This window comes from Leptodactylus fuscus, chromosome 5, assembly GCF_031893055.1.
Source record: "Leptodactylus fuscus isolate aLepFus1 chromosome 5, aLepFus1.hap2, whole genome shotgun sequence".
Classification (NCBI taxonomy): Eukaryota; Metazoa; Chordata; class Amphibia; order Anura; family Leptodactylidae; genus Leptodactylus; species Leptodactylus fuscus.
Window position 1 is genome coordinate 38,712,910 of NC_134269.1, and position 7,204 is coordinate 38,720,113.

The following is a 7,204-nucleotide window of genomic DNA, read 5'->3' on the forward strand; positions in this document are numbered from 1 at the left end:
ACTCTCAAACCTTCAATAGTCACTGCTCCACTGTTTCCAGCGCAGTTGGAACTTCACTAACCCACACCATTCCTGAACAATCATTTCTGTTAGCTTTAGCAACCAATATGCGGAGTTGGAGTTGGTGGATTTGGTGAAAAGTCCTCTTTCTGTGCCCAGAAACACAGCAATCTTCAATTCTGGGCAAGGCTATAGGTTACAGCTGATAGTCTCTGCTACAGTGCACCTGAGCTGGTGCTATAACCTTGGTGTACATTTATGGCATGGTGCACTAGTGAGGTGCACAGGGGCGTAACTACCAGGGTAGCAGCGGTAGCAGCTGCCACAGGACCCGGGACATTAGGGGGCCCGGTGACAGCCACTACCGCTGTTTTTTTTTGTTTTTAATAGTCCGTAACTGGACTCCAGCCGGTAACGGGCCCTATTCACATCCATCTATCTATCTATCTAGTAAAAGAAAAACTGACAGTACTCCAAGATTACCAAAAAAGTGGGTTTAATCTAAGACAGGTGAGGTCTGTCACATGACCAGGGCCTGCGTCCTAATGCGTTGCAACGCAGGCCCTGTGTCACATGACGTCCCATACGTCATTGACGATGGCCGGCATCAGCAGGTAGTGCAGTAGAGCCAGAGATAGGTAAACAACAGTGTTTTTTTACACATGTTCCCCCCCCACCACCAGTCTAATTGTCCACAATGGGGCATCATACTGTGTGCAGGGGCTACTATGGGCAGCTGTCCTGGACTGGCTTAGCGTCACCGAGCGGTGGATTGGGGAGGCCGCTGGAGCAGCGCTGCTCCAGCGGCCTCCCCTCACTCAGAGAGCAGGTCCTCTCCGTGCCTGCTAACGCCGCTCCGCCACGCTCCCTTCGCTCCGCCATGCCCCCTCCTCCCGGGAGGGGGGGGGGTTTGGGGGAGCGGCTTTCTGTCGTCCACCTCGGGCGGCGAAAAAAGCAAGTTCACCCCTGACTATAGGGCATAATACTGTGTATAGGGGCCACTATGGGGCCTAATACTGTGTGTATAGGGGCCACTATGGGGCCTAATACTGTGTGCAGGGGCCGCTATGGGGCATAATACTGTGTGCAGGGGCCACTATGGGGCATAATACTGTGAGCAGGGGCCACTATGGGGCATAATACTGTGTGCAGGAATGCAGGGGGGGGGGAGTTCGGTTGGTCGGAGTCTTCGGCGTTGGTTGGGGGGATCATGTGCCAAGAATTTGCCACGGGTCCCGCCATTCCTAGTTACGCCACTGGTGGTGCACTGAGTGGTTAATATTCCAGCAGCACACCAACACAGGAGAAATGAAGCATTACCTAGCTCCTGTATAAATGAATGGGCAGTCTGTGACATGCATGGGTGTGCCTCCAGAGGCCTGAATTCCCCAAAAGATTATTTGAAAATGGCTTTGTAAACTAGATAACCCTTAGAATGAACCCGGTGTAGCGATTCGGATCTGTGGATCTTTTCCTGCACTGTACACAATGGACAACATCACATACCATTCTTATGAAGTGAGTTATTTGCTTCAGGGCAACCCAAGGAAATACTAGAATCCAATGGAGTCAATTAAAGCCAATAGGGTCCTTTGGGGTCTTCCAAAATGGATCGAGAATATGAACAGAAGCCATGATGTTAGTGTGAACTGTTCTCCTCATAGCAGATTCTCCTGCAACAATTTTCACCTATAACTATGAGGATGACTTCTCCTGTGGCACCATTCCCCAAAGTGTGGTCACCAAAGATGCAGAATCCATTATATACCAATGCCAGGGCATGCAGTGAGTATTGGATTGAACAAAAAATTGGCTAACATTATCATTGCAAGTCTGTGATAAAGAGGAATAACTTGAAGCTTTTGGGACCCATGCAAAATCTTTAATGGCACCCACACATACCATAAAGCATTTATAACGCTGGATCCTTAAAGGGTGTCTGACACCAGAATCAAGCATATCAACCCAGCTTGACCATCAGGTGACCATAACCTATCTATCTGCAGGGCTGCGTTGATATTTTGGGTTCTGGTGATTTTTACTCAGTATCAACTCAGTGACAACCAAATCACAGCAGGTAGTGAAGAGTTAAATGCCACCCGTATGACCCTATCACAAGAGGCACAGGATTGCTCTGTAGGACAATCCACTCAGCTCCAGTATGTGTTGAGCGACTTTGTTGGCACGGCTGGGTGTGTAAATAATGAATCAGACTCTGCAAGTTACTATCCTGTGACTTCACCTCCTCTCCAGCGAGGCAGAGGGAGTACCTAGATCCTCCACTCCTCTTGGCAGCCTGTCCATTATATAACTATATACCTCCTCTCCATCTAGATGTGGATTTGTCACAATCTGTGTGACTGCTCTCAATGTTAATCCTAGAGCGGTGCCAATTTTTGTCAGTTTGTTTGTCAGGCTCTGTTTCCTTAAGATTGCAGATTAGTTTTCCTCCGTGAGTGTTGTTTTCATTATTTATTATTACGAAGAATACATTTTCAGCAAATTGTCAGTCCGTCAGGTTATTTTTCAAGCATTTGTCAATGATTGATGCTGGTGATGTACAAACTGCTGTAAGGCTATGCAGCTGCCTTCCCTTAAGGCGTCCATATACATTCAACACTTGTTTGGGTACTAGTTATTCCTCTTGACTCCTTCATCCATGTATGCCCAACACGGCCAAGGGCGTGCGAGCCACTGCCACACATCTCTGACCGCTTATCTCTAGAGTTTGGGGGAATCCCTCAGGGTAAACCAACCAGGGGTAGAGGGGTGGGGATCCGAACAACCGAACACTTCTCAAGGATTCTTCAACAGTTTATTACGCACAACGCGTTTCGGGCAGAGGCCTTTCTCAAGTGCAATACAAACTCAGGTTTCCAGTATTACAATTGAGTCAGGGGTATCCTGGATGTAGCACAGTCTACCTCCACCACAGAAAAAATATAAACTCAGTCAGATGGCGGCTCCCTGGTGGCGGTAACTGGAAGGGCAGGTTATGAGCGCCACTCTGATGTGTACAAGGTGAGTGAGGGGGAGGGAGCCCCTTGAAGATCCTCTGGACAACTCGAGGAACTCACACAGATTAGGACGCGTCAACTGACTGGAGATATTTTAACAGAGATGGTCAGCCAGTCCCGCTAAAATTGGTGGGCTTGACCAATGTGGTGGATTGGACCAATTCTGGACATGTATGGGGGTCTTTAGGTTTGGCCACCAAGCGTGAAGGCCAGAAATGCCCAGACCACCAAGATCAGTGGCTTTCAGTAGTAACAGATCACAACTCATCTCATCAAAGTATGGCCGTGCTTCATACAACAGCTCATTCCTGTTCACTGTGCCCAGATAAAAAATAACCAGGTTGCGGCATGTACTGACCAGGTCAAGTGTACAAGTTTAGTTGGGTGTCCGGAGGAAAAGGTGTCAGTGAAGAAAGGTTGGCCCAACACTTCAGATAACTGGTAGCCAAAAGTCTCTTCAGCTAACAGCTATAGAACCCCCTATACACATGCATGCTTGCTTCGGTCGGGTGAGCATGTGTTCTTAATGGGGAGAGGTGCAAGTCACATCTTGGGGCAACTTACCCCTCTGGAGAATAAATGGATGGTCATGTTTAAAAGCACCCCAGTCCTTGTATTCCCTGTTGGCAAAAAATCAGGACACCCTATACACAATAGATGGTCAAACGCTCCCACCAAAATCAGTGGGATCGGTCAACACAAATCTAGCGTAGAGCGTATGTGGACCTTTATATATTTCCTAGTGATTTTCTCTTTATTAGTGGGGGAGAGAAGCCTGTGTAATGGCCGACTGCTCACAAGACAGTTGCACTAATGGTAAAATATGTTGGAGATGTTTGTGTATGGGAAGCTTGATGTACAGTTGTCTCCTTTTCTTCCTGTTGCTCTTTTTGTGTGGAGTGTGAAAAGCTGCCCATCCAGGGTGCCAAGTCCTCAGGCGTATTACAGGGATGATGCCCTCATGTCATCACACATCCTGCCAGCTGTCTGCTAAATACCTGCCTCCGTGCCAGCCTTCCTCTTCTAAAATACAGAGTGCCTGTACACAGATCAATCTTTCTTGGTGCCGAGAACACTTCCAGCCTTAGGACGAGAAACAGAAGAAAAGCTGTTACAGATGAACTACAAGACATTTAGTGAAATAACATTAAGGGGATTAGTAGTATTTTTTATATTATTACATACTTATTAAAACCAGATAGTGACACATATGTTTTTACTTTCTCATTGTAGATTTTTTTTTATTTTCTGTACATGATTATGGAGGCAGCCGTCTTGGCCTGAGCTGCCGGGAACAGCATGTAGAGATTAGAGAAGGGTGAATCTTGTGAGATTTGTTTTGCGAATATCCGCAAGGTTCGCCTGCCAGAGACCCCAAAGTTTAATAAGCAGAGACCCGGGGAGGTGCAGAAACATAATAAACACTGATACTCACCTCTCCTTACCTCTCTACGGCTGCCTTTCAGGCCTCTTCTGGCCTCCTGGGTGACATCACAGGCCCTGAAGGAAGGCTGAGGCCTGTGATTGGGCCTCATTAGTCATGTGGGGTCATGAAGCTTTGATGTGTTCATTGTGGTTTATTGAAGTTTTCTAGATATGCTCTATGATGTGTAGCTGTAACCATCACCTAGTGAATAGTGGTCTCTATGTTATTCTATACAGATGATACCTATCATTGTACCGTATATACTCGAGTATAAGCCGAATTTTTAAGCACAGTTTTTGTGCTGAAAAAGCCGCCCCCCCCCTTATACTCGAGTCAAGGGAAAAAAAACCAGCCGCAATAGTAATGTATAGAATCTCCCATAAAATGGTGAAAAAAAAGAAGCTTTAAAAAATATAATAAGATGATAAAGTTGTAAATTCCTCCTCTCCCTAGAATACATATAAAAGTATAAAATGACTGTGAAACACAAACACATTAGGTATCCCTGTGTCTGACAGTGTCCGGACTACTGAATATAGGGGATCTGCAGTGCTCCTGTTCTGTCGGGAAGGGGTTAATAGGAGCACTGCAGATACCCTATATTCAGCCAGGCTGAATTCCACGTGGAGGAAAAAAAACAGTCCTCGAGCTCAGGGAAGGGGCAGACAGACAACCAAAACACCCCCTCCCGTTTCCTATCACCCCGCAACTACTGCACCCAAAAATCATTTTAATTTTTGAAATTTTCCAGTAGCTGCAACACAGTAAGTAAGTGGCCATTTTGTTGTGGCCTGTGGGCATGCGCAGTTGGCTCTGCCTGAGGCCTACAAGTTTGACTGCCTGCGCTGGAAGAAGAGGCGTGAAGAGGATGTTCCTGAATAAGATGGAGATGGCGCTGGAGAGTTCTCTCGCAGCATTGGAGACGCCCCCAGTGCTGTTTGAGCGCTCAGCACCTCCCCCAGTGCTGCTAGAAAATCCATTTGCATACTGATGAAAACGGGGATTTCTACGGAACGGCGGCGCGGAGAAGACATCTAAAGATAGGAGAAGAATAGCCTTTCTCAAGGCTATTCCTAAGTGATAGGCAGAAAAAAATGAGTTTAAATGATAGGATCCCTTTAAAAATATGTTCAACATAAAAGTCTGATTTACAAAACGGGTAATTCCGTGATCATACATTCCTCATAAGGATGCCCCATTGTAATTGTTCACTGAAAGTGGATGACAAAACCAGATGTACTTACTGCTATGACTTACTGCTGAGACTGGACTTGTCACCCACAGGTCTGGAAAAAAAAACCCCAGAAAGAAGGTTTTGTAGAAATGGGCAAATGATAAATAGTGGGCAAATCATGCATCCACTGGTCAGTGCGGGTGGGATTTTGACCATAAATGGCCTTAGATAAAGAGATACTCACTGTAAATAGAGAGATATGAGATAGATAGTTATGTAATAGACAAACATTAGATAAAAAGTGATAGATACACTATATGGACAATAGTATTGGGCACCCTACACATTACACTTATAGAAGCTTTTATGACATCCCATTCTTTATCCATGCCCATTAATATGGATTTGGTCCCCCTTTAAAGCATCTTCCAACTTCTGAGAACGGTTTCTTCAAGATTTTGGAGGTGTCTTTGGGAATTTTTGTGCATTCATACAGAAAGATATACACAGTCCAGTCATATTAATGTGACCACCTGTCAAAATCCAGAATAACCACCTTTGGCAGAGCGGACCGCTGCGAGACCTGCAGGAAGAGAGGGGATGTTGTGATGATGTCACTGGGATGTTGAGCCATGCCGACTCCAGTGCCGTGGCCAGCTGCGCTAGGTTACATGGTTGAGCATCCATGGTGCAAACAACCCAATTGAGGTGGTCCCACAGATTCTTGATTGGGTTCAAGTCCGGGGAATTTGCTGGTCAAGGGAGTACGGTAAACTCATCCTGGTGCTCCTCAAACTACGCACATACACTGTGAGCTTTATGACACGTCGCATTGTCCTGCTGGTAGATGCCATCATCCTGAGGAAAAACAATGTGCATGTAGGGGTGAACATGGTCTGCAAGGATAGATGCATACTTGTGTTGATCCATCGTGCTTCCACAATGATGAGTGCACCCAGATGGCTGATGACACGGGCCTTCTGCAATTGGTTATTTAACGGTGACGTCAAAAGTAGGCGGTGGTCACATTAATACAGTATGACTGGACTGTGTAGAAGGTTTTATGACATCCCATTCTATATCCATGCCAATTAATATGGATTTGGTTCCCCTTTAAAGCAGCTTCCAGCCTCTGAGAACGGTTCCTACAAGATTTTGGAGGTGTCTTTGAGAATTTTTGTTCATTCATACAGAAAGATATATGTGAGGTCGGACACTAATGTTGAACAAGGCAGCCTAATCTGCATTCTCCATTCTAGGCCATCTCAAAGATGTTCGATGGGTTGACACCACAGCGCGGTATAACCCTGTCAAGTTCTTCCAGACCAAACTCACCCAACTATGCTTTATGGACCTTCTTTGGGAAAAAGACATGATGGAACTGAGGAGGGCCTTCCTCAAACCTACAAGAATGGAAGCATACCATTGTCCAAAATGTCTTGGTCTGCCCTTCACTGGATATACCAAGCCCTGAAAGACAACCCCAGAGCATTGTTCCTCCTCCACCATTGGCATAGTCAGGCTGGCCTTCACCAAAACCAGACTCAACCATCAGGCGACATGCAGAAGTATATTTCGTCACTCCAC